The sequence below is a fragment of the Dasypus novemcinctus genome, chromosome 26 (assembly GCF_030445035.2).
Source record: "Dasypus novemcinctus isolate mDasNov1 chromosome 26, mDasNov1.1.hap2, whole genome shotgun sequence".
NCBI lineage: Eukaryota > Metazoa > Chordata > Mammalia > Cingulata > Dasypodidae > Dasypus > Dasypus novemcinctus.
Genome location: NC_080698.1, coordinates 51,069,411 through 51,094,422, shown reverse-complemented (window position 1 = coordinate 51,094,422; position 25,012 = coordinate 51,069,411). Strand labels below are relative to the sequence as shown.

Genomic DNA, 25,012 nt, shown 5'->3' with positions numbered 1-25,012 from the left:
GGTGGGGGTTTGGAGTCATCTGTTATCGGGGCAGGGGAGACCTGCTGTTGCTGACTGGGTGGTGGGAATTATTTTGCTAAATGAGGCTAACAGCCACTAATCGCCAAGCATGGGTTATGGTTTACGTTGGAGTTTACACTCTCTCCCACTCCACTCTGTAGGTAATGGCAGGATCTATCATGGCCTGTATCTGTCCTTATAATCGCAAGTTCTTTCCACGTCAGAGCTGAAACCAGAAGTTCTGTTCCTCAGGTTTGTTTGTTTTTTTTAATCTATCAGGGATGGCAGTCCTTTGTGTGTGGTGTATTTTGCAAACATTTTCTCCCAGTGTGTCAGTTGTCTTTTGACTTTGTTTATGGTACATTTTGCCATGCAATGACATTTTTAAAATTCTTTTGTACAGTGTGAAATATGCATCTAGTTTTATATTTTTCCAAATGGCCCCAGCATCATTAATTGAAAAGTGCACAGGAAACGGACTTTGGCCCAGTGGTTAGGGCGTCCGTCTACCACATGGGAGGTCCGCGGTTCAAACCCCGGGCCTCCTTGACCCGTGTGGAGCTGGCCATGCGCAGTGCTGATGCGCGCAAGGAGTGCCATGCCACGCAAGGGTGTCCCCCGCGTGGGGGAGCCCCACGCGCAAGGAGTGCGCCCGTGAGGAGAGCCGCCCAGCGTGAAAAGAAAGAGCAGCCTGCCCAGGAATGGCGCCGCCCACACTTCCTGTGCCGCTGACGACAACAGAAGCGGACAAAGAAACAAGACGCAGCAAATAGATACCAAGAACAGACAACCAGGGGAGGGGGGGAAATTAAATAAATAAATCTTTAAAAAAAAAAAAAAAAAAAAAAAAGAAAAGTGCACAAATATCAAGGGATAGCACTGGGCAGTTTCTTTGTGGTGATGCAATAGCTCTGTACCTTGACTACAGTGATGGTTAAATTAATTTATATGTGGAATACAATTGCATAGAAATGTTCACATATACAAATGAATGCATGAAAACATGGTGAAATATCTGTAGTCTAGTTAACAGTTTTTAACCAACGTCAATGTCCTGGTTTTGATATTGTACTACAGTTATTTAACATAGGTGAAAGGTCCTCTGGTTCATGGGATTCTTTGTACTATTTTTGCAATTTCCTGTGACTTTATAATTATACCAAAATAAAAAGTTAAAAAAAAAAAAAAAGTCCGTCTCCCTCCTTACCTAGCAGGGAAGAGACCTTGACCATGAAGGGGATTTTCCCAGGGTGAGGCTCACCCTTTGCGCTCCAGATGTGCTGACCCCTGCGATTTCCCTAAACGTGGGAAACTCGACTGCGTAATTTGTGGTAGTGGGGGGCTGCTTTCACACTCTTCCCTTTAAAAAAAGAAAAGGAAACAAAGGGAACTGGTGTAGCTCACAGTGGTTGAGCACGTGCTCCCCTGTACAAGGGCCCTGGAGCAATCCCTAGTACCTCCAAAACAAAACGACGAAACAAAACAAAAACGTCCATCTTTGCCCCAGTGATTTGATGTGCCTAGATCAAATTCTTTCAAATCCAGTTTGTTAAAGTGGCAATTAATTCATGTATATTAACTGTGATTACTGATAGAGTTGGTTGGTTTACTTTTATCCTTATTTACATCCTATTTTGAGTTATTTACCCTGTCTGTTTTTGCTCCTCCTTGTTTCCTATTGGACTGGTCAAATTTTCTTTATCCCTCCCTTTTTTCCCTTTGCTGTTTTAGAAGTTGTGTATTTCATTTTTATTAGTTTAGTGGTTATCATTAACATTTTTCAGGAAAACTTGATTACTAAAGCCGATCATTAATTAATAAATTGATTAATCTCTCTTCTCCCTTCCTGAATAATATAAGGATCTTAGCATGCTTTAACTCCGGTGCCTCCAGTCTGACGTGGTTTTGTTGTTCAGTATGTCTCAAAGAGTGTCCCCGCATCCCAAATTAGTCATTATTTAGCGTAGGTGGTTTCTCCGCTTGACCTGTGAAGACACTGAGGCTCAGCAAGATTAAGTGATTTGGCTAAGGTCCCACAGCTAGACCAGAGCTCAAATTGGGGTCTCTCTGCTCCCAGAGCAGGGCTATTTACAAGACTGAGCCAGTTCTCCCTGGGATGAAGGAAGATGTTTGTGGCTTGAGGCAAGTGGGATTGAACTCTTGTCTTCTCACACCCTTAGGGATTGGATGAAGTGGGAAGGTTGCAGGGAGAGCGTGGCAAACCCCCAGTGTGCAAGGGAGGCCAAAGTTCAAGTATTCCTTCAACGAGCATTTACCTGAGAGCCCCGCCGTTTGCTAGGCACAGGGGGGACATAGAGGCAAATCAGTCACCGCCTCTGCCCTCAAGTTGATTAGAGAGGAGCTTAAGAACAACTGCTCTGTGAGAAGACAGAGCTGAGCGTGATTTCCCTTTAGCTGTGTGACCTGGGAGAAGTCACTCAATCTTTCTGAGCCTCAGGTTCTGCATCTAATAAAATGGAAATTATAGTACCTCGTCATGAGGGGAAACTCTCAGCCTAATACCTAGAACATGGCAAGCCTTTAAAGAACTCTACCTTTGGTCGTTGTTGTTTTTATTATCATTTCACCTTGGAGGGGACACATACATCCACCAATAATTATGCCAAAGTGTGATATGCACTAAGGTTGCGGGACGAATTCTGGGGACGCAGAGGGGGAGGTGGGGCATGTGAGCCAGACTTGAAGTAGGTTCTGCAGGCAGAGAAATGGGTCGACATTCTAGGTACACGAGCTTGCATTTCACGGCCTCAGGTATCCATCATGTGGCGCTCTAACCCCCGGCCCTCACGCCCATGGGACAGGTGTGTCCTGTGGCATATACGCGGGTGTGAGCAACGTCCAGATGTCACCAAGGGAAGTCAAGGCCCAGACTTTTTGGAGAGTGACCTCCTTCCTGCAGAGATGGGCCCGCTCCAAACACTGGGCTCTTGGCTCTCAAGACGTTCTCAAGATTGCACACCGATGTTTCCAGCAGCATTAGTCACACTATCCCAAAGGTGGAAGCAACCCAAGTGTCCCCTAGCAGATAGAGAAACGAAAGGTGCTATTTCCATACACGGAGTACTATTCAGCCATAAAAAAGGAAGTTCTGATCATGCTACAACATGGGTGAACCTTGAAGACCTCATGTTGAATGAAATATGCCAGACACAAAGGGACAAATATTGTATGATTCTACTTATACAAAATAATTACAACATGCAAATTCATAGAATCAGAAATTAGAATACAAATTATCAGGGGTGGGGCTGGAGAATGGGGAGTTAATGCTTAATTGGTATCGTTTCTGTTTGGGGTGGTGGAAAGTTTTGGTAACGGATGGTGGAGATGGTAGCACGACATGGCGAATATAATCAACACCACTGATTGCATACTTGCAAGTGGTTAAAATGGGAAATTTTCTGTTGTATAAATATTACCGCAGTCTGGGAAGCAGATGTGGCTCAAGCAATTAGGCTCCCTTGTACTATATGGAAGGTCCAGGGTTTGATTCCTAGGGCCTAAAGGCAGGCTGGCCCGTGGGGTGAGCTGGCCCACCTGGAGTGCCAGCCTGCGCAGGAGGGATGGCCTGCACGAGAGTACTGGCCCGCGCAGCAGCTGGCCCAAGCTGAGAGGTGGCGCAGCAAGATGACGCGACAAGAGACGCGGAGGAGAGGCGAGGGGAGACACAGGAGACCAGGGAGCTGAGGTGGTGCAAGAGATTGAGCATCCTACTCCCGCTCTGGAAGGTCCCAGGATCAGTTCCCCGCGCCTCCTAAGGAGAAGATGTGCAGACACAGAAGAGCGCACAGCAAATGGAGAGCAGACAAATGGGGGGCGGGGAGGGAGATAAATAAATCTGGAAAAAAAAAATGAACACAATCTAAAAAATGAAACAATGATGCTCTAAAGCACCTTCTTTTTTCCCCCTCCCTTCATCATAAAGGTTAAAAACTCACATTTACTTATTTACAAAGACTGCTGGAAGTCTCCCAAAGCACAGAACTGTACCGGCAGATCAGACTACACTACGGATAGGTAACTGAGCCTGACACAATTTCCAGCCAGGAGCCTCCTGGTGTCTGACTACTAACTGCTTCCATACTAGAGTCAAAGGAAGACAGAATCCACAGTCCAGACCCTTTGAAGAGCAGTGACACCTCCCGATACGGTGGCATTTGGAGCCAGAGATACACTGCGCTCCTAAAACTTTCATTGTGAAAATTTTCAAATATACAAAAAAGTAGAGAGAATAGTACAATGAACCCCCACAAACCAATCCCACAATTTCTACTATAATAGAGGCTGACCCTTCTTGCTTCCTCTCCTCCCCCTCACGTTTTTCTAGCAACTGGAGTGCTTCTAGCAAATCCCAGATACGATGTCATGTCATTAGTAATCACTTCAGCCTGCCTCGCCAACCAAGGTCGTTGTTTTTGCATAACCTGCTTGCCATTACCACGCCTAACAAAAAGAACAATAATTCCTTAAATAATCCGATACCCGTCCGTGTTCAAATTTCCCGGATTATATCAAAGACGTCTATTTGTAAGTAGTTTGTTAGAATAGTATTCCCAACAATCTCTTGCAATTCTCTTTTAGTCGACTGACCTGGTGCTCCAGAGTTCCAGCCTAACCAAAGTTCACCATTTCACACAATTCAGTACCGCCATCCCGAGGCATGAAAACATACACTGGCGGTGACTAAACCGACAAACACTAAAGAGCCACGGCACACAGACAGAAACACAAAGCCCATCAGTTTGACTCATAATTTCCATTTCTCTGGTATGGTCATTTTTGAGCTACAGCTTATTATTATTATTATTATTATTATTATTATTTAATGACTTCATTGTTTTGGTAGGATTACAATTCGCTTTATTTTATTTTATTTTTTTATTTCTACATAGACTTTAAGATTTATTTTTTATTTATTTCTCCCCTTCCCCACGTCACACCCCCCCGACTTGTCTGCTCTCTGTGTCCATTCCCTGGGTGTTCTTCTGTGTCCACTTGTATTCTTGTCAGTGGCACCAGGAATCTGTGTCTCTTTTTTGTTGTTGTGTCATCTTGCTGCCGTGTGTGCGGCGCCATTCCTGGGCAGGCTGCACTTTCTTTCGTGCTGGGCGGTTCTCCCTACAGGGCGCACTCCTTGCGCGTGGGGCTCCCCTATGTGGGGACAGCCCTGCATAGCAGGGCACTCCCTGCGCGCATCAGCACTGCGCATGGGCCAGCTCCACGCGGGTCAAGGAGGCCCGGGGTTTGAACCTTGGACCTCCCATGTGGTCTCTGAAGTTAACCAACAGCATAAAATAACTTAAAAAAAAAAAAAAATATATATATATATATATATATATATACTGTTTCCCACCAACTTTAGGAAAATGCCGCCTTTGCAGGCACCTGACCTTTTCTACTTCTGTGATCAAGTGTCCTCTGAGAGGAACCATGTATTTTCAAAATTCCAATTATTTCTTTCAGAATCAACATCTTGTTAGCCATATGGAAACCTCATCCAGCTTCATATAGGATGCCAGATCCATCCTCCTCCAATCAAAATAGAATAACAGGGTTTTTTACACCTTGTCAGGTAGGGAATACAGCCCATAACCAGCAGGAAGTAGCTACAGAAGAAGGATCATCTCCCTTCAGCACCCCTTTAAGATTAAAGGTGTAAAGTCTCTGGGGGCGGAATAAAGCAGGCTAGTAAGACAGGGAATTAATAGACGGATCTGGAACCTGGTAGAAAGTCCACGTGGACCTCAGTAACCCCCAAGATGGCTGCTGGAAGACCCCCTCCCCAGGATTCTGCTCTCCAGAACAAAGATATCTTCTGAGAGCAAGGAACAGCCCCAGATAGTCCCCAAGGACTTTATCATGGGCCCTCACTGGGGGATTGATAGGTGGGGTAGTCAATCAAAACAGCAAATAGCCGAAAATCCTCCCATGCTCTCATCGTTCTTCCCTGCTTCCTCTCCTTAATAATAACTAAAGTATGTGCTTTAATAAACAATGCAATAAAAACACAGACAGTGGCTCACCTCATAACTCCAGAAATAGTGATGCCAAAGCTTAATAAATTTAAACTTGGCCTCAAAGGGGGGAATATAATATAGCCCGTGCATGAATTCAAAAGTATCTAATTCTGTATCCAAGTACGCCTAGTTTCTAGAAAGCCAATTAAGTAATATAGTTCCTATAGGCTTTAATTTTCAGAAAGGATGTAGACTGAATGCGTATTCAAAGTTACATCCAGACGGAATGTGGGGGATATGTTAATTCAAGCTTACCTTGAATGTGGGGGATATGTTAATTCACCTATCTGGTACTCAGACTAACACTTAAAACTCTAAGAAACTAACAAAGAAAAGTCCTTTTTTCATAAAAGCACTATTTGACTCCCCCACTCCTTCATCCTCGATATAAAAGGGACCTAGAAATCCTATTCAGGGCTCAACTTTTTGGACAGAAGTCTCTGGGCCCAGCCAGTCATAATAAATTTTTCCTTCTCAAGAATATTCCTGAGTCCTGGCCTTTAAGACACGATCATTGAATCTCTCTGCTTCCATAACAATAAAACTCTGATGAAATAAATCAAAGATGTAAATAAATGGAGAGGTTTCCAAGCCCATGGATAGGAAGACCAAATATTATTAAGACATCAGTTCATCCCAACTTGATGTATAGACACAACCCCAATTAAAATCCCAGCAAGTTATTTTGTGGATTTTGACCAATTGGAAGGCAAAAGACCCAGAATAGCCAACACAATACTGAAGAACAAAGTGAAAGACTGACACTACCCGACTTCAAGACTTACTATAAAGCTACAGTGATCGAGACAGTGAGATATTGGTGAAAGAACAGACAAATAGATCAGTGGGACAGAATTGAGAGAATTCAGTGAAGACTAGATAGTGTTTTCAACAGATGGTGCTGGAACAACTAGACATCCAGATGCAAAAAATAGATACATACATACATACATACATAAATCTAGGACATGGATTTTATACCTTCACAAAAATTAACTCAAAATGGATCATAGATCTAAATGTAAAGACAAAGCTCCAAAAGTTGTAGAAGATAACACAGCAGAAAAGCTAGGTGACTTTAGGTTTGGCAATGACTTTTTAGATACAACTCCAAAAGCATGATCCATGAAGAAAAAATGGATGTTTGACTTATTAAAATGAAGAACTTCTACTCTGCAAACACACTTTAAGAGAATGAAAAGACAATCCACAGACCGGGAGAAAATATTTGCAAAACCACTTAGCTGATAAAGGACTTGTATCAGAAATAATGTAAATAACTCTTAAAACACAACAGTAAGAAAACAAACACAATCTAAAAATGGGTGAAAGGTCTGAATCCACACTTCAAAGAAGATAGACAGATGGAAACTACGCATATGCAACAGAGCTCGCCATCATTAGTGGTTAGCGAATTGCAAATTAAAACAAGATCCCACTACGCAGCTACTAGAATGGCTAAAATCCAAAACCCTGACCACACCAAATGCTGACCAGGATGAGCGGCAGCAAGAACTCTCACTCACTGTTGGTGGGAATGCACAATGGTTCCCCGATCCGGAAGACAGCTTGGCAGTTTCTTAGAAAACTAAACACGCACTTACCATGTGCTGTGGGGCAAGTAGGAAAGGAAACGATGTGCATTACTTGTAATTGTCAATAACTGGAACCCATCCAGACGTCCTTCAGCAGGTAGATGGGTCAATGAACTGTGGGACAGCGTACCATGGAATATTACTCAGCCGCGAAAGAGACAAGCTCTCGATACAGAAACACCTGCATGGCTCTCCAGACAACTATGTTGTGTGAAAAAATGCCAGTCCCCAAGGGTCACAAACTATATGTGGTTCCACTTGTATAATCTTGAAATGGCAAAATTCTAGAAATGGAGAACAGATCAGCGGCAGCGAGGGGTTAGGGCTGGGGGTGGAGTGGGAAGGAAAGTGGGGGCGGTTGTAAAAGGGCAAGACCAGGGGTCTTCTTGTTGATGGAAACATTCTGTGCCCCGACTGTATCCATGTCGTTGAGACTTTGTACAATGGTTTTTCAAGATGTTACCACTGGGGGAAACCGGGGAAAAGGTCCATGAGATCTACCTGTATTATTTCTTTTTTTTTTAATATTTATTTATTTATTTATTTTTCTCCCCTTACCCCCTGTATTATTTCTTAAAACTGCACAAATCCATAATTATTTCAAAATTTAAAATTACTTAACAAAACAAAACAAAACAGGATCCATGTACGTGAAACCGTTTCCTCTAGGAGCCGAAGGGAGCATTTTCTAGACCTATTTGTCCTCTGCTCAGAGATTTCCGGGAATGGTCCGTCTTGCTGCCCTCCCCTGGTTGTCAGCCTGGATTCCCTGCAGCCTCTGGGGTTCTGCGTCAGCACCCCGGAGGCTGCGTGCAAGGGCGATGGAGACGCTGAGCTGGTGGCCCCTGCCCAGCCCCCTGGCCCCGAACAGAAGCTGAAAACAAATCCACTTTGATCTGTTAGGATGTCTCTTAATTTTCATCAAAGGGCTTTTTTGGCTTTTAAAAAACACTTTGGAAGCCACTTAAATTGAGCCCAGATCCCTCATTTTGCACTCTGCGGAATGAGCTAGTTGTTGTCCCCTGCCCCCTCTTTATTTTCCAAATTTAACTTTAGTTCTCGCCCTGTGTCATAGGCCTGAGAGCTAGAAAGCAAGGCCAGCCTCACCAGGTCTGACTCTGCCTTCAGCTGAGGCAGGCTTTTCTTTTTTTTTTTAGGAGGTACCGGAGATTGAACCCAGGGACTCGTACATGGGAAGCAGGTGCTCAACCACTTGCCCTACAGCCACTCCCCAGCAGGCTTTTTTTAAAGAAAGAACTTAATCTTTTTTTTTTTTTTTTTAAGATTTATTTATTTTCCTCCCACCCTGCTATTTTTGCTGTCTGTGTTGTCTTCTCTTCTCATTTTCTCTCCTCTTGGATTCACCAGGATTCGATCCTAGAGACCTCTGATAGGGATAGAGTTTCCCTGTCAGCTGTGCCACCTCAGTTCCTGGTTTCTGCTGTGCTTCACCTTGACTCTCCCCTTGTCTCTCTTTTGATGCGTTATTGTCTCGCAGGCACTGGCTTACCACAGCTGTGTGGGCACAGTTTCTCTTCTTTTTCACCAGGAGGCCCCAGGGATCGAGCCCAGGTCTTCCCATATGGTAGGCGGAAGCTCTCTCACTTGAGCCACATCCACTTCCCCAGCAGGTTTTTATTATTTCCATTTTATAGATGAAACAACCAGGCCTGGAGGCCCAGAATGAGTCAGGCTTAATCTAGCTTTAGAGCTATTTTAAACTTAGTCTCGAAAAGCATCAGCTATAGCCATAGTTTCTCAAAGAACGTGATGTTGCAAAGATTCTGACCTGGGCCAGAAGCTAATTCTTCAAACGTGGATTTGAACAGCACATACCGGTTAGACTATGTGGGCTCAGATTCCACTTATTAGATGTTCTGGTAGTTTTAACATGTCTGCAGGGGAAGCGGCTGTGGCTCTATCAGCTGGGCTCCCGTCTACCATATGGGAGGCCCTGGGTTCACGTCCTGGGGCCTCCTTGTGAAGGCAGGCTCGCCCACAAGAGCCACGGAGAGCTGACTCAGCTAGGTGATGCAACAAAAAGGGAGACATTTTTAAAAAACACACAGAAGAGTGCCAGCGAATGGACACAGAGAGCTAAAAACAACAAGCAAGCCGCGGCTGGGGGATAAAAAAACAAACCAAAAAAACCCCACGTGTCTGCAAATGGTTTGGCACATCTTCCTTTAAGAGGTAAAATCTATGTCCCTTCCCCATGAATCTTGGCTGATGTTAGACTCCTCTGTTAAAAAAACAAACGACAATAACAAAAAAGCGCTTTCTCATGGCAGCGATGGCCTGTAATGTCTGGGGCTAGATCGGAAACCGTCGTACAAGCTCTACCTGGTTCTTCGGGGACCCTTGCTCTGAGGGCCATGAGCCACCACGTGTGAAATCCTACCACCCTGAGCCTAAGCGTGGAAGGATGATGGGCAGGGTTCCAGCCTGCAGCTCCCGCTGCACCAGCATCAACTGCCAGTCACAAGAACGCCCCGGCCGAGCCCAGCCCTGAGATGGCCGCAACGCCGGCCGGCATCTGACCACAGCAGCACAAGTGACCCAGTGAGAACTGCTAAGCTGCATCATTCCTGAATTCCTGACGCACGAAATCATGACTGGTGGTTTAAGCTAAAAAAATAAAAATAAAAAGGAACAAAATTAAAAAGTAAATTAAATTAAAAGGCACATACCAGGGCTTCTAATCAGGGAAGTTGAGCTGGGATCTCTCTATGCTAGAGTGGAAAGAGTCTGGGCAGATCTGGGTTCAAATCCCAATTTGGCCACTTCCCAGCTGTGAGACCTTGAGCAAATTATTTTGCCTCAGGGAGCAAGTGGTTGAGCGCCTGCTTCCCATGTACGAGGTCCCGGGTTTAACCCCTGGTACCTCCTAAAAAAATGATTTTGCCTCTCTGATCCTTGCTTTTTCCCCTCTGAAATGGGGACCATACTGCCTGATGTCAAGTGCTCATTACTGGATGTTTGCTGCTGATCGCCAGCCCTGCCCTCACAGACACCTCTCCATGATTACGTAAGAACTCTTGTAGAGGACCAGACACTTGAGTGCTCATAGCAGGTGCACAGTCCTTCCTCCTACACCCACGGGGCATAACTCCTGGACCCGAGAAGTCATCAAGGCCTTCCTGTCGCCTCAGGGGTCCGCCAGTCTCATCACAAGGATGCCAAGGCAAGGCGAGGGCTGACCGGGTGCCAGCCATGGCTCCGAGCATTTTATACAAATGTCCTCACCCTGGGTAGGGACTGCGGCCTCCCCGATTTTTTTTAAGATTTAATTAATTTATTTCTCCCCCACCCCCCATTGTTTGTGCTCACTGTCCGCTTTCTGTGTCCTTTCATTGTATGCTCTCTGTGTCTTCTCGTCTTCTTTTTAGGAGGCACTGGGAACCAAACCTGGTACCTCCCATGTGGGAGGGAGGCACACAGTGACTTGAACCATATCTGCTCCCTGCTTGTTGTGTTTCCCATTGTTTCCTTGTTGTGTCTCTTCATTGACTCACCTCATTGCATCATCTCGTGTCAGCTCACCACCCCAGCCCATCACATCAGCTATCTTGTTCGTCTTCTTTAGAAGGCATTGGGAGGGAAGCGGACTTGGCCCAGTGGTTAGGGCGTCCGTCTACCACATGGGAGGTCCGCGGTTCAAGCCCCGGGCCTAAGCCCGTTTGGAGCTGGCCCATGCTCAGTTTTGATGCGCACAAGGAGCGCCGTGCCATGGAGGAGTGTCCCCCCATAGGGGAGCCCCACATGCAAGGAGTGTGCCCTGTAAGGAGAGCCACCCAGCGCAAAAAAAAGTACAGCCTACCCAAGAATGGCGCCGCACACACGGAGAGCTGACACAGCAAGACGACGCAACAAAAAGAGACACAGATTCCCATGCCGCTGATAAGGATAGAGGCGGTCACAGAAGAACACACAGCGAATGGACACAGAGAGCAGACAACTGGAGGGGGGTAAATAAATAAATAAATCTTTAAAAAAAATAGAAGGCATTGGGAGCTGAACCTGGGACCCACTGTGTGTTAGGCAGGTGCCCAACTGCTTGACCCACATTTGCTTCCCTCCCCGCTTTTATGACTGTGGACACCGAGACCCAGCTGTCTGACTGTTGTCCCCAGAGCTCTCATGCCCACTGAGTCAGACAGGCTGGCAGCTGTGGAATGCAGGGAGGTGGGATGCCAAGGCCACCTTCTGAGCTGGCTTCCCCAGGGCAGTCAGCTGTGTCTACAGGACAGTGGGAGGTTGTCCCATGGATCACCCTATACGTGCACAGGACAGCAAGGACACCTCAGGATGGAGCTGAGCTGGGACCTCCCTACGCCCCTGGCAGCTCTGTCATGCTCTCCAGGTCTGCCCGTGCACAGAGGCAGGAAACGCCTTGAGGCCGTGCACCTGTCTCGTGCCAGGTGCTGCACGGTCCTCATCTGAAAAATACAACCACTAGGTGCTGCAGGAGGCAAACTCTCCATTTGCAGAAGGGACACCAAGGGCGAAACTAAACCTGGGACTGGAAGGAAAAGAGAAGGGAGTGACTGGGTTTTTTTGGAACACCTACTATGTGTCATGCATTTCAGCCTTTAAATGTTATTACCTAGTCCACTGGTTCTCAGACTTGAGCGTGCATCAGACCGCCTAGGGGATTTATGTTTCGGTAGGACTGGGATGGGGCCGGAGAGTTTGCATTTCAAACAGGTTTCTAGGTTATGCTGATGCTACTGGTCCAGGGACCATACAGCTAGTACCTTTCCCATGCTTCATGCTGGTCCTCAACTTTCTTACATACCTCCAGGGATGGAGGACTCACTGCCTACTCTGTCAACCTGTTTCACTTCTAGACAGTTTTTTGCTTTGAAGACAGGAATTTTTGTGGGTGCTTCTGTGGAGCTGAAAACTAATTCTGAAGGCTCTGCTGTGTGGCCCGTTCCTTCAGCCTCTCGGCTACGTGACCTCATCAGAAAGGAGCAACTGGAGGGAAGAATGGACTTGCAGTTGGACACAGGGTCTCCCTCACCCTCTGCCAAGCCCTGTCAGAGCACTGCTGGCCAATAGAAATATATTGGGAGCCACGGACACAACTTTAAATTTTCTACCTGCTACATTAAAAGCAGTCAAAAGAGGCAGGTGAAATGAATGTTAGTAATTATATAAATTGAATATTATTATATGTAATTTTAGTAATAGATTTGATTCACCCCAATATATTTAAAATATGATCATTTTAATAGGTAAATATGAAAAGTTATTAATAAGCTGTTTTATATTCTTTTTGTTTTTTCATACCAAGCCTGTGAAATCCTGTGTCTGTTTTACACACGCAGCGCATCTCAATTCTGACTAGCCACCTTTCAAGGAATCCACAACCACCTGTGGCTAGAGGCTGCTCGTTTGGACAGCCCAGCTCTAAACTTCTCGTGAGCTTGCCCCAGTCCCCACCTCCCTGGCCGGGACCCCGACTCTCCCAGGCATCTGTCCCTGGCGGCTTTCCCCAGATCCACAGTATGGCAGCCAGATTGTTCTCCAAGACGTAGGCTTGATCCTGTCCCTCTTGGGTGGCTCCCCGTGTAAAGGCCAGGCTCTGCCGTCTGGGTCCCGAGGCCCTGCCTCTCTTGCTTTCCCTTCCCATGTTCTTCCCAGCGCCAAGGCCCCCACTCTCCAGCTGCACTGAATTCTCTGTAGACCCTCAACACACTCTTGCCTCTAAGCCTTGGCATCCTAGGTTCCCTCTGTCTGGAGGTTCCTCCTCCCCACTCCTTGGCTGAACCCTTCAGGTCACTCATTCAATTAACAGAATTTATTGAGCACCTACTATATTTTAGGCACTATCCTAGATCCTAGAACAAGCAAATATATAACAAGAAAATAGAGGAAGTATACAGTGTGCCAGAGGGTGGTTGGTGTGGAGAACAAGAATGCAGACTGAGTGGGAAGGGCAGCCCCAGGTTGTTTCTTTAAAAAAACTGTATTGTTGTAACATGTATACAGCATAGCATTTCCCACTATAAGCATTTTTAAGTGTGCAGTTCAGTGGCATTTTTGCATTCACAATGTTGTACTACCATCACCACTTCCATGACCAGAACTTCTCCATCACCCCAAGTAAACTTGGTGCTCATTAAACAGTAACTCCCCCCCCTCCCCCAGCTCCTGGCTACCTCTAGTCTACTTTGTCTCTATGAGTCCGCCTATTTCAGAGATTTCATATAAGTGGAATCATATGATATCTGTCCTTTTATGGTGACTCACTCAGCGTGGTGCCGTGGTGGCTCATCTGTGTTGTCACATGTGTGAGGACTTCATTCCTTTCCATGGCTGACTATCCCGTCGGATGGATCGGCCACATTGTGTTCGTTCATTCATCCGTCCATGGACGCGTGGGTTGCTTCCACCGTTTGGCAGTCGTGATTAATGTCGCTATGAAGCCCGATGCACAAGCATCTGTTTGAGTCCCCACTTTCCGTTCTTCTGGAGTGGAACTGCCAAGCCACAGAGGGACTGTACATTTAACCTTTCCCCTGGGGGCTACTGCTTTACGCAGGGAAGGCCCCTTGGAGATGCTGACATTGAGCAGAGACTTGAAGGAGTGGGAGAGGAGCCGTGGTGCTGTCTGGGGGAACAGCCTGTGCAAAGGCCCTGAGGAAGGAGCATACCTGGAGTGTTTGGGGAACATTCCAGAATGGTTGGATCGGAGCGAGAGAGGAAGTCGTAGGAATTCAGCTCAGAGAAAGCAATGGGTCGGGCAGATTGTTCAGGACCTCACAGGCCCTTGTAAGAACCTGGGTTTTACTCTGAGTGAGGTGGGAGCCACGGATGGTACTCGACAGGAGGAAAGCGAGCTGACTTCAGTGTAACAGGCTCCTCTGGCTGCCGTGTGATAACAGATGGTGGGGAGCCAGGGCGGGGGCCAGGAAACCGTGCTGTTGTTGGCTGGACCGGGTAGCTGGAGAGGTGGAGAGAAGGAATATACTGAAAGCGGGGCCAACAGGATTTTCCAGATGGGCCAGATACAAAAATGAGAGAACAAAGAGTCAAGATGACTGTTTAAGGTTTTTGGCCCGAGTTTGGAGTCTGGATGACTCCTCTTCCAGGAAGCCCTCCTGGGAGTTCACGCCTCCTTGGGCCTTGCCTCTCTCATAGGGCCTGTCACCACCTGTCTCCCCTGCGGCCCGAAGCCCCATGAGGCTGAGCTGGGGTTAATGGCTTGGCCTCTGCTATTCCTTGCCCCTCTCTGTGCTTTCTTCTCTGCACAAGGCAAGTGGATGCTCTCCAAAGTGCCTTGAGCTTTAGCCCGGTTTCTTCCTTCCTTGGCAAAAGGCACAGTTAGAGATTATAGAAGGCCCCGGCTCCCCCAGCCCCCAGCCCAGGGCCCAGGGCCTCCCCTCCTGCTCCCTAAACAGCCCAGCTCCTCCTGGGTGCATGGGCAGCTGCGTCTCCCCGGCCGGGGCCCACGGGGCAGGTTGGCCCACATGGCTGGGGTCTGAGTCAGCCTCAGCCGAGGGGAAGACGGGGGGACACCCAAGGCAGGCCCCGGCTCCTCCCTTCCCCGAGCTCGGCGCAGCCAAGGGCGGCACAACCGTCCCCTACCTCCACTGCCCCCTGGATCGGAGGGCATGGCCGGGGCGCCGGGGCCACGTCTGGGGTGGAGCTGTCCCCCCTCCCACCCTCCGTCCCGCCCCTCCCGGGCTGCCAGGGGAAGAGGCAAGTCAGACAGGAAGGCCTGGGGCCGATAGCGCGGGCGGAGGGAATGCCACTGGGGTGAGCGAGCGGGGCCCAGGGCCCATGTCACTGCCGCCCTGCCCCGCCCCCTCCGGGTCACCCGGCGGGGGCCCAGCCTGGCATCGCGACAGTCGCTGCAGCTCGCCGCAGAGCCTGGACAGCTCCCTGGAGCACAGGTACAGGGACACGGCCGGGGGGTGGGGGGTTAGGGAATGGGGAGAAACAGGGCAGCCCGCAGGCTTGGCTGTTGCCCTTGCCAGGGGGACCTGGGTTTGAATCCCAGCTCTGCGGCTTCCTCGCCGGCTGAGAACCTCCGTCTCCACCTCTGGGGAAATCCGGGGAGGATAACAAATACTCACCTCCCAGGTTGTTTGGGGGCCTGGCCGTAGTAGGTGACCAGCTCTCGACTCTGTCGCTCACCTTCCTTCAGGACCTTCAGAAAACCCCTTGACCTTTCTGAGCCTCAGTTTCCCTCTCCGTGAAAGGGAGGGTCCGACTAGGTGCCTGAAGCCTTCTCCCATCCTGCCTTCAAGGGACCTAACAGCTTTGGAGGGCAGGGCGCTCGCCCTGGGGGCTTTGACCCCTAAGGGGCCCACCGGCCTCCCCTCCCCCGAGAAGGGCCCCCCTGCCGGGCCTGGTACACTTGGGGAGGTGGGGGCAGATGGAGAGGCGGGTGGTCTCAGAGGCACCCCTGGGGAGAGGAGTGGTGGACGGGGAAAGCTGAGCCTTGGGGCAGGGCCTGGGGTCCCTGCTGCGGGTCAGAGGCGGTGGTGCAGCAGAGGGGAGGGCCGGCTGGCCCGGAGCCCCCCGCCTCCCCATTCCTGCTGCCAGCCCTCCTGGGACAGTCACTCGGCCTCCCTGCAGAACGTCTGGGGCCCTCGAGCCCGTGGCTCCTCCAGGCCTAAAGCCGATCCATTTTCCTTTTAAGGGGAAGGGGAAAGAAGCCTCCTTGGCTTCTGACTGTATCCGTTTTGTTTAGAAACTGCCCAGAAAAGTTTAGAGCCTTACCAAGGGGCTCACGAACCTGTGTTTTCAGGGAAGTAGTGGTAATTGAAGCGTGGGGCATCCCATGTGGGGTCTGAAGTCAGCATCTATGAATGACGAGATCTTCTGGCTCTGCAATGTCTAGTGTGCATAGCCTCTTAAGGACACCAGCTTACCTGTGATTTGAGGTGCTCTCGAAGCCCCCTTCTTAAAGCGAGACCTCTCACACACCCACTTGGCACTGAGCAGCCCGCCGTGCGAGGTCCCTTCCACAACAGCGCTGTGTGCTAAGGGGCATGCCCATTCTCTAAATAACAAGAATAATAAACAGCAGCCGTATAGAGATACAATTCCCACACCGCACATTCACCCTTTTTTAAAGTGTACAATTCAGTGATCATTTTTCTTTTGGTAGTTGTTCAAGCATCACCACAATCTAAATTTTAGCACATTTTCATCCCACTAAAAGAAATCCTGTACCCATTAGCAGTCACTCCCCGTTCTTCCCTCTCCCCAGTTCTCGGCAACCCCTGATTCTATTTTCCATCTCTCTGTATTTGCCTAGTCCGGACATTTCATATAAATAGACTCGTATAACACGTGCCTTTTGTGTCTGGCTTCCTTCTCTAGCATCATGTTTGCAAGGTTTAGCCACACTGAAGACGTGTAAGAACGTCATTCTTTTTACGGCTGAATAGCATTTCACTGCGTAGATGGATATACTGCATTTTATTGATCCATTCATCAGTTGATGGACATTTGGGTTGTTTCCACTTGTTGGCTATTGTGAATAATGTTTCTACGAACATTCCTGTATGTGTAGATGCTTGTTGTTGATTCTTTTGGATATGTAAATGTGAGTGGAATTGCTGAGTCACATGCTGATTCTATGTTTAACGTTTTGAGGAACTGCCAAACTGTCTTCTGCAGCAGCTGCACCATTTCACACGCCCACCAGCAATGTATGAGAGCTCTAATTTCTCCGCAGCCTCGCCAACACGTATTATTGCCTGTAATTCTTATTTTCAGCCGTCCTCGTGGATATGAAATGGTATCTCATGTGGTTTTGATTTGCATTTCCCTAATGGCTAATGGTGTTGAGATCTTTCCTTGTGCTATTAACGATTCATGTATCTTCTTTTGATAAATGTTATGCAAATTCTTTGATCATCTCTAAATTGGATTGCTTGCTTTTCATTGTTGAGCTGTAGGCAAGCCATTCTTACAGGTGAAGATTCTGAGGCTCGCACTAGAGTGCCTGCTTTCTGGACTTTTTTGTTGACAATTGTATGTGTGTGAGAGAGAAGGAGGGAGAGAGAGAGAGAAGACACTGACCCTGGCTATGTTTAAACAGATGTCTACCTGGAGAAGCAGAACCAGGGAAAGCCCTGTAAGAATCTTTTTTTCTATTAATCTTCAAACTTATATCTGGGGCCTCAAGAAAAAGAGTTTAATTGGGGGCACACCCTCCCCTAGTATTTCTTTGTCCCTAAATCTAAAAAAAAAATTCTGATCAGAACCCAAAACCCAAAGAGAAATAGCATCCTCTAGTGTTTAGGTCTAAGGCTGTATAACAGCAGTTCTTTCTTCATTGCACACTCTTATCAAGAAAAAAGTTTTAGGCACTCTCCATTGTGTATCTATTGACAGATTTATAAGTTATATTCAAGTACCGTGATCATTAGGCTCAAGATACACATATAAACATCCCTTGGAAATATCGTGGGCTTAGTTCCAGGCCGCTGCCATAAAGCAAATATCGTAATAAAGCAAGTGTCATGAATTTTTTGGTATCCCAGTGCATATAAAAGTTATGCTTACACTGTACTGTGGTCCACTTAGTGCACAATAGCATTATATCTAAAAAGCAGTGGACATATCTTAATTAAAATGTGACATTGGCTCAACTGACAGAGCATCCGCCTACTACATGGGAGGTCCAGGGTTCAAACCCCGGGCCTCCTGACTTGTGTGGTAAGCTGGCCCATGTGCAGTGCTGATGCACACAAGGAGTGCTGTGCCATCCAAGGGTGTCCCCTGTGTAGGGGAGCCCCACGTGCAAGGTGTGCTCCCCGTAAGGAGAGCCGCCCCGTGGGAAAAAAGTGCAGCCTGCTCAGGAGTGGCATCACACACACACAGAGCTGACGCAGCAAGATGACACAACAACAACAAAAAAGAGGCGCAGTTTCCCAGTGCTGCTGACAAGAAGACAAGCGGACGCAGAAGAACACGCAGTGAATGTGTTAGGCCTCAAAGCAGGGCCTTGATGGATAACCAGAGATGGCATGAAGAAAACTTCAACACGAGAGTTAGGCAAACTCATATTTATTACGTCTGCAGAGGTAAGGAGCCAAGGCCAGTCCAAAGTGACTCAGACCTGACTCCCGTGCTGCAGTTTCACTCTTGCTTAAATATCCAAGTTACTACTTAGCATTTGCTTTGATTATACCTTAGTTCTTATACATGTGGATGAACACACATAGCCGGTTATATAATTGTATGATTAGCATGTTCAGGAAATTACGCTTGCACATACATTGCATGATCAAGAAAGGGGCGGATAACTCCACCCCTGGGTGGGAATTTTACTGTGTTAATTAAGCAAGTTGAAGTGAGGACAGCAAGGGGCTGCTTCTGCGCAGGTCCGGCCAACTGGTTGAAGCTGGTTTTCATACTTCATTGCTTCAACAGGATATTCTTGACCACCAAAAGTGGAATTCAGCCCAAAGAGAAGGTTGCATTTCATTACCTTCTGATTTACATACAATTCTTTTCTTTGTATCCTAGCAACAGGGAGAGAAACACGTTACTTTCAAGTATTCGGTTATCCTACATCCATCAAATGGACACAGAGAGCAGACAACTGGGTAGGGAGAGAAGGGGAGAGAAATAAATTTTTAGAAAATCTTAAAAAAAAAATGTGACACAGAGATGGGAAGTGAGCAAGTGCCATTGGAAAAATGGCTCCAATAGACTTGCTGGTCTCAGGGGTGTCACAAACCTGCAGTTCGTAAAAACTCCGTATCTGTGAAGCACAATAAAGAGAAGCTCAGGAAAATGAGGTATGCTTGTAGAGTGAATTTCATCACCCATTTCCAACTATTTTCTTCTTAGTTCAGTAAACGGTTGTATGAGTGAGAGAGATCCGATTCGATCCACGTCTTTTTTTTTTAAAGATTTATTTTTTATTTATTTCTCTCCCCTCCCCCCAGTTCCTGCTCTCTGTGTCCATTCGCTGTGTGTTCTTCTGTGACCGCTTCTATCCTTATCAGCGGCACCGGGAATCTGTGTTTCTTTTTGTTGCATCATCTTGCTGTGTCAGCTCTCCGTGTGGGCGGCACCATTCCTGGGCAGGCTGCACTTGCTTTTGCGCTGGGCGGCTCTCCTCACGGGGTGCACTCCTTGTGCGTGGGGCTCCCCTACGTGGGGGACACCCCTGCGTGGCAGGGCACTCCTGGCGTGCATCAGCACTGCGCATGGGCCAGCTCCACACGGGTCAAGGAGGCCCGGGGCTTGAACTGCAAACCTCCCATGTGGTAGGCGGACGCCCTAACCGCTGGGCCAAGTCCGCTTCCCATGATCCGTGTCTCTAATGCAGTCACGCGGCTGGTACAGAACCTGAGCTGGCGCAGGGGGCCAGTCTGTCCTGCGCTCTTCCTGTCGCTTGCTTGTGCTTTCACGGTTAGTGTCATTTCCACCCCGTGGTTTCTGTGAAGCCCCTTGCCCTCTCTGTGGGGGCTGATTCAGTTGAAGCTGGAGCACATGAGCCTCAAATCCACGCCACGAGTGTACGCCGTGATTCACGGCAAAAACGGGAGCGATGACCACAGTTGATCTGTCTGCATGTGGGGCTCCGCACTGCCCCCTGGGGACCCCACTTAGTGGCCATGACATGCCGTGTCTGGTCTAGGGGACAAAGGTGCACATTAGGGTTGAACCATGTATTAACTCTATTTAGAGAACGTTTAAATAGATACAGATGAACTGATATTTTCCTCCTGCATTTTGGAGGCTTTTGCTTGAGAATCTAATAGCGCCTGAACCAAGGCCAGCTAAGCCAGCCCTGCCCCTCCTCGGCATGTCCACTTTTCATGACCACCCCAAGGCAGGCTGGTTCACATTTGGACGGCAATCATTTTCAGAAAATTCTTTTGTCTATCGACTGGTGTCTGCCCTGGGGATTTTCCCGAACTCACGACTCCACCTAGCCCCCTGTCCTGGGGGGGCCTGGCAGAGACCTGGGCACAGTGACCAGGCCCACTTGGGGCCAGTGCTCTGCTCCTCCAGCCACTTCCCCCCACCTCCTCTGGTTCTCCAGGCCCTAGGATGTGCAGGACCCAGGACTGAGCCCACAGCGGGAGCCGAGGGGCACGGGGTCACCTCCCTCACTGCAGACTCTGCTTTTGTTAATATGACCCAAGCCTGTGCTGGCTTAGCTCTGCCACTCTGTGACCCTTGGGGCTCATCTTGTCCTTTAGCAAACACTGCTGTGTACCTACTATGTGCTAGACATCAAGCTACATGCTTGTGCTCACCTTTACTTACCTACCAGATTTTATCTAAAAAAAAAAATCCTAGATCTTTCTGTATGAACAGCCTCCAGGCTGGCCCACCCATCGGCTTTCTGCACTGCTGTTCTTCTGGAACTTGGGCAGGGGCTTGGCTTTGGACCTTCTCACCCTCTTGCTTCAGCTAGGTGCCGCCTGCACCCCCAGCCCCCGCCCCTGGCAGCATCCTGGGGTGTTCTGTGTCCACAGGTTCACCCCGGGGCCGTGGCAGGGCCATGGTTTGTGGTCAGCTGGCTGGGCAGGGTGGCCTCTTCCTTCTTTCCCTTCTGTGTTTCCCTCAGCCTCACACCTGAGTTCATAGCCAGACTCCTTGCTGTGTGCCCTTGAGTGAGTGCCGTTCCCTTTCTGGGCCTCGGTTTTGTTCTGAGGGTCCTTCTGGTTGCAGCTGTGGAATTCTAGCTTGGAGAAGGGGGAAAGCCTCCAAGTCCAAGGAGCCTGCAGGGAAGGTGGGGCTTAAGGCAGGAAAAGGCTGGGGAGGGAGGGGGCAGGAATGTGCGCAGGGAGAGGAAGCTCTTGTAGAGGGGGCAGGGAGATGCTCATGGATCTTTGCAGGCCCAACCTTTCTTTAAGCGTTTACATCTGCATTTTGTAACTTTTTTTTTTTTTAATTGATTTGAGCAGGATCACACTTTTTAAAAAAATTTCTCTCCCCTTCCTCCCCAAACCCCCAGTTGTCTGTTCTCTGTGTCCATTTGTTGCGTGTTCTTCTTTGTCCGCTTCTGTTGTTGTCAGTGGCACCCGGAATCTGTGTCTCTTTTTGTTGTGTCATCTTGCTGTGTCAGCTCTCTGTGTGTGCGGCGCCACTCCTGGGCAGGCTGCTCTTTCTTTCGTGCTGGGTGGCTCTCCTTATGGGGCGCACTCCTTGCGCGTGGGGCTCCCCTATGCGGGGGACACCCCTGTGTGGCAGGGCACTCCTTGCGCGCATCAGCACTGCGCATGGGCCAGCTCCACACGGGTCAAGGAGGCCCGGGGTTTGAACCCGGACCTCCCATGTGGTAGACGAATGCCCTAACCACTGGGCCAAGTCCACTTCCCTATGGCTTCTTTTTAGGGAGCACACTCTTTAAGCCAAGAGCTAGAATTTAAGAAAGACATGGTTCCTACCCCTGAGGAACTCAAAATCTAACTTTTTTTTAATCTAACTTAATCCTTGCAGTGATCCTGCAAGATAGTGTTTCTCTCCCCATTTACAGATGGGGAAACTGAGGCTCAGAGAAGTTAAGTGATTTGTCCAAGGTCACAGAGCTGGGAAGAGCGGTGGGAAGCACGCAGTGAACCCGCTCTGTCAGATCCCATCGTCTGAGAGGCTTCATCAAGATACCTCTCTGAGTAGTGGTTCATAGCTGCCAGTTCTAAAATGAGCTTTGCTATCCACAGCCCCATCTGAGTTCCAAAACCTTTAGTGAGAGATGTTATTGCTGTTTTGTGGACGAGTAAAAGAATCTAGAGGAGGGAAGTGATTCGCCCAAGGGCTCAGGGTGGGTGGGTGGCAGGGCCAGGCTTGGACCCCTAGGTCTCGGGAGAGCTGGGCCTCGCCTTCCCAGGCCTTCCCCGCGCCCCCACCGTGCCCCCGAGGCGGGCTCTGCGGGGACCGAGGGAATTCCACAGCCAAGCCTCAGACGGTCCCTGTCCGTGCCCCCGGGTCATTCCCTGCCCTGACTGCCCTGACCAAGGGTGGAAGAGCCCCAGCCCTGGAAGGCTGGCCTCGTCCAAAGCGGGCCACGGGAGTCCCTGGACCCAGATTCCGGGATGCAGAGGCTGGGCCCGGGCACATCGGGGAGCGAAGCAGACGGTGTCCCCCAAAGCTGCTGAAAGGTGTTGAATGGAAATCTGGGGAAACGGGATGTGCTCGTGCATAGTTTGGGGAAGGATTCCACAAAATAAAGTGAAACAGCTTTCCCTCCTGCAGGCCTTCTCAGAGCCTTCAACTCACTGTTGCACATTGTGGAATTCTAAGAACTCCAAGGAAGGCAGCGTTGCCCAGACTTATCTGAACCAAAATCCTCTTTTCCTTGGAGCGTTTCAAGGGCCTAGTCTTGTTCCCGGCAAGACACTGCAGGCACATGTTGTTCTGGGCCCTCTGGTAGGTCACGTCAAGCCCAAGTCCCAAAGCTCTTTATTGGTTGAGTGGATGAATCTTGAAGGCTTTAACTAGAGGGGCAACCTAGAATATCTGAGCTAGAAGACCTCTTCTAGTCCAAGCCATCTGCCTGGACAGATGGGTAAACTGGCACCCAGGGCAATCAGCAATGTGTCTGAGGGAGTGGAGGTGGTGGGAGGCCAGCTGGGTGACCGTTATAACATTTAGGTGAAAGGTTCTGATGGTCTGAGTGGACCACAGTCGGCTAAGCATGTGAAGCCCTTGTTAACAGTGGAGATTTTCCTGAATTACAACCTAACCCTAATCTTGGTCCTAACATCAGACTCCCCTGAATAAAAAGAACCTCCAGAGGAGAGAGTCTTGGGAATTTGTACCGATGGTGCTCCCAGGGAAATCTGATCATTAGCCAAATTTCGGAGACACTGGGCATGGGGAAGGGGAGGGGCCACGATCATTTATTAAGTGCCGATATCGTAGGTTTGCTCTGGGCACTGTATCACTGAATGCCCACAAGACTGAGAGAGAGAAATAAGCAGCCCATGCTATAGGTGGGAAAACTCAGGCTGAGAGGAGCCCAGCAGCCAAGAGGCAGGGAGAGGAACACAGTTCTGGTCACTTCTAAAGCCCTCGCTCCCCCTACGGGGCCTCTTGGGAGGGAGGCAGGGGGTGCAGAGAAACTAACCCTCTGCAAGGGAGGTGGGGCGGGTGTGGGCTTTGGCTGTTTTAGGGGAAGGAACTCGGCGCCCCTTCCTGCCTTTGGAGCTTGGGGCCCCAGAACACGGTGGAGTCAGCTCTCCGTGTGGGCAGCGCCATTCCTGGGCAGGCTGCAGTTTCTTTCGCACTGGGCGGCTCTCCTTATGGGGTGCGCTCCTTGCGCGTGGGGCTCCCCTACGCGGAGGACACCCCTGCGTGGCAGGGCACTCCTTGCGCGCATCAGCACTGCCCATGGGCCAGCTGCACACGGGTCAAGGAGGCCCGGGGCTTGAACCGCGGACCTCCCATGTGGTAGACGGACGCCCTAACCACTGGGCCAAGGCCGCTTCCCCGATGCCCAGGCCTTAATCCCCAGAATCTACGACTCAGGTGACGTGGCCGAGGGGAATGAAGGCTGCAGACGGACCCAAGGCTGCAATCAGCTGGCCTTCACGTAAGGAAGATTGTCCTGTCGACCCAGGCGGGTCCCGTGTCATCACCAGGGCCCTTAACGTGGGAGCGGGAGGCAGGGCTTAGACACAGGACCCGACCCGGTGTCCCTGGCTCTGACGATGGTAAAGGGCCACAAACCAGGCAATGTGGGCGGCTGCTAGAGGCCCCAGAAAAGACCACAGCCCTGTCGACACCTTAGCCCAGGGAGACCTGAGCTGGACTTCTGACCCACAGAACCGTGAGGTGATAGGCTCGTGTTGTGCTAAGCCACTAGGTCTGTGCGAATCTGTGACAGCAGCAATAGGAAAGCACTGCCGAACCGAACCACGTGCGAGACACTCCCTGCCTTTAACCGTTACACAGTCCCTAGGGTAAGAATCTTCTGGGGTGGGGGAGAGGAGGTGGCTTGAGCAGTTGAGCGCCTGCCTATCACAGGTTCAGTTCTCTGGTACCTCCTGAAAAGGAGACAAGCACACAACGAACAGACCCAGAGAGCAGACAGCAAGCACGAACAGTGTGGGGGGTGGGGGGAGAAATAAATAAATTATATAAATCTTTTTCAGAAAAAGAGTCTTCTGGGGGATGAAGTGAGAGCTATGGAAACCTGGGAGGTCCCTGGCCCAGCCTAGAGTTGGGTTAGGCTACACCTCTTTGAGGGGCACGGGGACCCTTCCCAAGACTCACCCGGGAGGCTGGAGGGAAGTCTGCGGACGCTGCCTGCGCCGGCGGCCCTGCTCTGTCCCGGCAGGCCTCTCCTAGGCACTTGTCTCAATTACAGGCTTCAGTTGCAAGGGTCAGAAACGACTCAAGCTGGCACCAAAATAAAGGGCTCTGGGGGAGGACGCGTGGGTC

At 49.3% G+C, this 25,012-nt stretch overlaps 1 protein-coding gene and 1 non-coding gene across 2 annotated transcripts in view; both read left to right on the top strand.

Annotated features, from left to right (window-relative positions):
• The first annotated feature begins 1,199 nt into the window (after nt 1-1,199).
• LOC111763600 (U1 spliceosomal RNA) lies at nt 1,200-1,363 on the top strand. The gene has a single exon (XR_002796437.1). It is a non-coding gene; the product is annotated as a U1 spliceosomal RNA (small nuclear RNA).
• A 13,990-nt stretch (nt 1,364-15,353) lies between these two features.
• TMEM40 (transmembrane protein 40) overlaps nt 15,354-25,012 on the top strand; it is a 28,419-nt gene continuing 18,760 nt past the window's right edge. Inside the window, exon 1 of the mRNA XM_023588147.3 lies at nt 15,354-15,537. The gene's annotated coding sequence lies outside the window, so the exon portion shown is untranslated. The remainder of the gene's footprint in view (nt 15,538-25,012) is intronic.